The sequence below is a fragment of the Ruditapes philippinarum genome, unplaced genomic scaffold (genome assembly GCF_026571515.1).
Source record: "Ruditapes philippinarum isolate M1 unplaced genomic scaffold, ASM2657151v2 ctg990_1_1_1_1, whole genome shotgun sequence".
In the NCBI taxonomy this organism is placed as follows: domain Eukaryota; kingdom Metazoa; phylum Mollusca; class Bivalvia; order Venerida; family Veneridae; genus Ruditapes; species Ruditapes philippinarum.
Genome location: NW_026863230.1, coordinates 82,480 through 88,479, shown reverse-complemented (window position 1 = coordinate 88,479; position 6,000 = coordinate 82,480).

Below are 6,000 nucleotides of genomic sequence, written 5' to 3'. Positions count from 1 at the left end.
CGCAATTTATGATAGCGGTAGCATTGTTTAAGAAGCGTGTAAGTAATAAATAAATTGCGTTAATTAAAATCATCAACATGACTGCTTTACAATATTTAAATTAACATATCTCTTTTATCGTAGATTAAAGTCAACTCCCGGCTTTATATTGATTAAGGTAGAGAATCAGATAACATTATACCGCGAGAAGATTCCTACATTGCCTGTGACATTTTAACCTTTTTTTCTTAGGTTTGCCTTTTTATGTTGTATGTTAAATCAATATAGCCCCTACAAAGAAGAAAGAATAATAATTTGCTCAAACGTTGAGCAGACAATAAGTAAAGCGATTTGATTAAATATAACACATTTAATTAAGAAATGTTAAAAATGATACGTATTAACCTCTCCTTACATATAATGGTTAGAATTAAACATGTGTAAATCACATAAATATATCTTCATAACCTCTGATCCCCTTTCAAAATTCCATTTTATTTAGTTCCGCCCATTGTTTTCTCGTTTAGGGCACACGCTTTTTATTACTTGGGGACCATACGCCGCTTTTCATGGAATGGCACGGAAGTGTCACATTGAAGGTTCCATGATAACCGCCGTATGAACACATCTGCGGATGTTTCTAAATTCAAAATTTTACTATTTCATGTTTAAATGTTGAATTCTGCTTAAGCCGGTGCTAGGGGGCGTGGACGGTAACTTGCACTTTCCAGTACCGTCCATGAACAGGCTCAATCAAACCGAGCCTGCAACATTTTCAATTTTGCCGTGTTGGGCTTTCTTTAGGGATTCTGTATTTATCTATTTTGTAATTGTATGTGTTTATGATGAAGAAACAAGAATAATAAAGCAACGCAATGGGAGATTGTTAACTGGTGAAGAAACATAGAGATAATAATGGTTTATTAGTAAGAATTAATTGAACAAAGAAATATAAATGTAAATTATTTATACAAGTCATAGTCACCTTGACCTTTGATCCCTCAATCCAAAAACAATAGGATCATCTATATCCCAAGGACAGGCGGTTATTAAGATTGAGAGCCGGGGCCTATGGGTTGTTGTGTTATTCATTGAAAACCGTTTCGGCATTCTAGGCAACCTTGATCCCCTAGCCCGCAACCCCCTTCACTTAAAACATAAGGTTAATTTACTGCCCTAGACCAATACTCTTATAATGTTTTAAGCGAAGGGTACACCGATTGACAAGTTCTTTTACGGAAACCGCTTTTGCAAACAAGGTAATTGTGATTAGAACTTTGAGCCCTTGATTACCAAAACAATGCAACTGTGCAGATTAAAAGAAAAGGGCCCATTGAGTGTTAAGTAATTGGTCCGAAACCGTTTTGACATACGAGCTCAATGTGACCTTGACCTTTGAGTCATTGACTCCTAAATCGATTTTTGTTATGTACTGGTCAATTGACATTAGAGGGGGAAAGGCATTTTGAATATCTAACCCCCGTTTTGGCATACAATGTCAACGTGATCATTACCTTTGAGGTATTTTCATTCTTAACGTTCTTTACATCCCAAGGCCAATGCACCTATTTGGTTTTAGGTCAGGCCAATGCACCTATTTAGTTTTAGGTCCCATGCGTTCTCAAGTTATTGAAAAATGTTTGATTTGGGGATCACCAGACAGACTAAACGACATCAAGCAGCAAAAACAATATGCCCACTTATTTAAAGGGGACACAATAACACAAGAGTTATTAAAAATGAATTTAGCATGTAGAAAATAAACATCTTTTATCAATTAATCAAAATAACATTGAAATCAAAATTCTTCAAACAGAAAAAAAAACAAAACAGAAAAAGAATTAAAAAAACTTAAAGTCAGGTCAAATTCTGTATTCCTACTTAGCCCATGTAAAACACTAAATATCTTTAATTGACTTGGTAACTCGTCAATGTTTACTAAACCATATTTTCTAGTGATAATTTTGGCGAACGTGCTAGTTTATAACTAATTCATTTTTCCAGCGACCACGGAAAGACAACAGTGCTAAGATAAAATACTTGACATGCTATGTTTAAATAACAAATTCTTGATGTTGCTTTTGATGAAAGAAATTTCATTTAAAAGTGTCACAATTGAGCAATTTATGAAATATGAAATTGCTTATTGTCATACATCTAAATCTACTTGTTTTCATAGTATCTTCTGGTGCAACAAAATCATTTATGTATGAACTGTACTCCATCAATGAAATAAATGGAAATGTCATATCTAGTTTTAAAGCAAGTTCTGTTCAAAAGTGTGTAGCCTTTGTGATACCATGTATGGATGTCTGTCTGTTTATTTTCACAACGAAACTCAACACTGCAACATTACTTACTATTATCCGTTAGATAATATAAAGTCAGGGATACCAAGCAACGTCTGGACTATTTTCTTTCGAAGAAATTTGGTGAGTGTTTTGATTTTTACGTTCTAAAACATTTTTGTGACACCTGTTTTATATAACGGACAAAACATCGACGAGATTCTGAAGCAGTCATTAATGTAAATAATTTAAAATATAAAAACATTTTTCATTACAATGTTATTTAATCATTTCTGTCGCACACACAAAAATAAAAAGTCAAATACTTTAATATGTATCATAACTTATGTATAACAGAGCACATGGAATATCTATCCGGAATCGGATAGTTAATAGCCCATCAGTTTAACGGAAGGAAGTCAAAGTAGATCAAAGGGTAGCACAATACGCGTACAGTTAGACTGGTGAATGGAAATAATGAAAATCAAGATGATTGTTCAGGACAAAACAAAGCAAATATAGAATATCTATTTTCCCTCAATCAAATATCAATCCTAAAATTTAAAATATGTTTTACCCCAATGTTAGTTTCAATTTTGTCTTAGTTGATCTTTTACCCTATCAAATTCTACTTTTTATCCTGAAACCTCTGAAAACACATTTTATAACTTTATAGCAGTAGTAAGTGACTTTTCCGAACCATTTAGGGAAAGGGAGGTATCATCAGCAAATCTTTTAATTCTATATTCCTCACCATCTATAATTATGTCTTTAACATGTTTATAGTGTCTTATTTTAACTGCTAAAACCTCTGCACATAAAATGAAGATATATACGGGGAAAGTTAATCGCCTTGTTTACAACCTCGGCAATTTTGAAAACAATTAATAAAACAATATATAAAATTACACAGGTTTCAGTATTATATAAAAATAAAGATATTCATTTTTATCAAAATTGAGACTAAAGTGATAGAGCGACTCTGTATCTTGAAAATATGTTTATTTGATCAATTCGGATGTTGCAATCAGTTATTATGTCAAAAATCAATATCATGATATTAATCATAATTGAATATGCCAATACTTTATTTTGACAACAATAATTGAGATTAAGTGTAAAATATACTTACCTTGCATGTTACTTTTCTTTTTCTTGAAAATTCAGACATTTTATGATCATTTTTTACAACGTGTTACATCTACAGGAATAAATCATTTAGTAGGAGGTAAACCATGGCAATCGTCCACGATGGTTTCTCGAAGTGGAAAACGTTTAGGTGCAGGCAAAGCTCTAGATGGACGATCAAGCAACATCGTTAACGACTGTGCTCACACTGATTCTTATTTTTCATACTGGGCTGTTGAGAACTGCAGGTCCTGTTAATTCAGTGAAAATAAAGTCACGTTCAGATTGTTGTTGTATGATAAAAAGTTTTTATATTTATAAATTTAAATTATTAAAATAAATAATTTCTCGTAAATCTAACGTTTTGTTATTAATCTTAAAATATTCATTAAATGAAATTGTACATGTTATAAGTTGAGAATCGTATTATATATTGAGTCTTGGTCTTCTCTGTTAAGCTTTTATTGATAAGCTATGTAAAACTAATTATGTCATGCTTTCCAATATATATCAAATATTTTAATTTCTTTTCAAATCATACCCAGACAAATTTCACGGTATCTGTTGCTAACAACCGTTATGACATCACGAATGACACAGGGCAAGTTTGCGGCCCCTACCTTGGTCCTGCCATTAGCAAAGCACCATACAGTGTAACAATTAATTGTGAACGTACAATTTTTGGAAAGTTTTTGAAAATCCAGCACGGACTAGCATCTACTATGGCTTTATGTGAGGTAAACGTATACACACCTTAGAAATGAAAGAGTAACATTTCTTTTGTGAAATACATCATGTTGATAAAAAAATAAGGATAATGAAGGTAAAAACTGTTTTTACAAGCCTTTTTTTAAAAAAGGCTGCTATTGCTGCTTTTGTTCTTGAAAGTTGTTGTTCTTCTTTAGCTAATTGTACTATGCTGCTTTAAAGCTGCAGACGCTCATCATGATTACATTCTCAAGAATATCAATTTTACATGTTAATTCTATATCTAATATTACCATAATGTAATATCTTTTAAGCCAACAGAATAACGTTCTAACAAGAAACCTGACATTTTCTCTGACAGCTGCACAATAAGTTAAGTTTGATACAACTAGAATAAAAAAAGGAACAAACCGAACGTATAATTTTGAAACACTATATCACATACCCGTATTGTGTGAACATAGTGTTCACACAAGTTTTTTTTTCCATAAATGATGTTCGTACCAAAACGACAAATGATATAGAAACATCCGCAAACTCCTCTTTTCTCCATCTTTCTCTTTATTATTTTCTTTCAATTGCATACATGTATTTGTAATTATTTTTTTATTCTTTCTTCGTTTTTTTTCTTTAAAGGGTTTAATTAAAATTATAATAAGCCATATATTATGTAAACAAATTGCTTTTGTTAAAGGAGAGGACTACTATGAGCTATTGTAGCTCTCGGTCCAATTCCTTTCTGCTTAAATTGTAAATTATTAACATGTATATATTATCTGAATAAAAATATGTTTAAACCACATACCCGTATCGCTTTTCCGACTGTATAGATATGTAAAGAAATTTTGACGTGACGTCATTTGTGTTATACAAACATAGCGTTAACGTAAGCTTAATATAAGCATAATAGTATAATGGTATCAATGATCATAAATTATTCTTATTTTATTGTAAACTTTTATATATTGTGGCTATGTGATAAATATAAAAGTACATTCGTATAGCTTTATTACTTATTTTGTTTAGCCCTTTGGGTAAAATTTTGCTCTCACCAGAGTCACACATAATAAAAGTATATTCACTCGTTAAATGAATTCGGTATCCTTCTCTCATTCAATATCCTTTAATCCTTTATTTATTCACATGTATAAAAATTAACGAACGCTTTGATGATTTCAACAAGTTATAAATGTATCATGAGTTTGTGGCACGGGGCAGAAATTTCATAATAATACACAGTCTGAATATAAACATGTGCAAAAACGTCACATTTGACGTTATCAAAACAGACTTGGCAGTGTTAAAGAAAGGATGCATTGACTTTATGATATTGTTACTTAAACACAGTCGAAAAAAGGCAAAAAGGCACAAAAGTTGTAGTTAGAAATGCGAGTTGATTTGCAACTCTGTTTTACAGAAAGTTATGGATTGAAACGACAGAAATATTAAAATAATTACAAAATCTTTTTTATGTATTAACAAATGTATTAAAGACTTAATATATGTCAGATACGTATCAAAAAGTGATAATCGGACCTGAATAAATTATGATTCTCGAGCTGATGCCCCTTGAGCCATCATTTATATAGCGGGCCGATTATCACTTTCCGGCTCCATTGAGTCGTGAATCTCTTATCAACAGAATATTAACACAACACAACAACCGTTGATTTGGTTATAAAATCATTTTAGCTTCTATTGAACATTAACAAACAAATAGGGGGGGGGTACTTTGCTTTGTGTTCTTTATAATGTAATATGTAGTAAGCTTTTCTTTACACATTTGTATATAATAATTTATTACCTTTGGTATTTTTGGTGTTTGATATTCTACTTTTACTAAATAAAGAAATTATAAAATGTACATTGTATGAGTAGTTTGTTACAATTTGGAAAT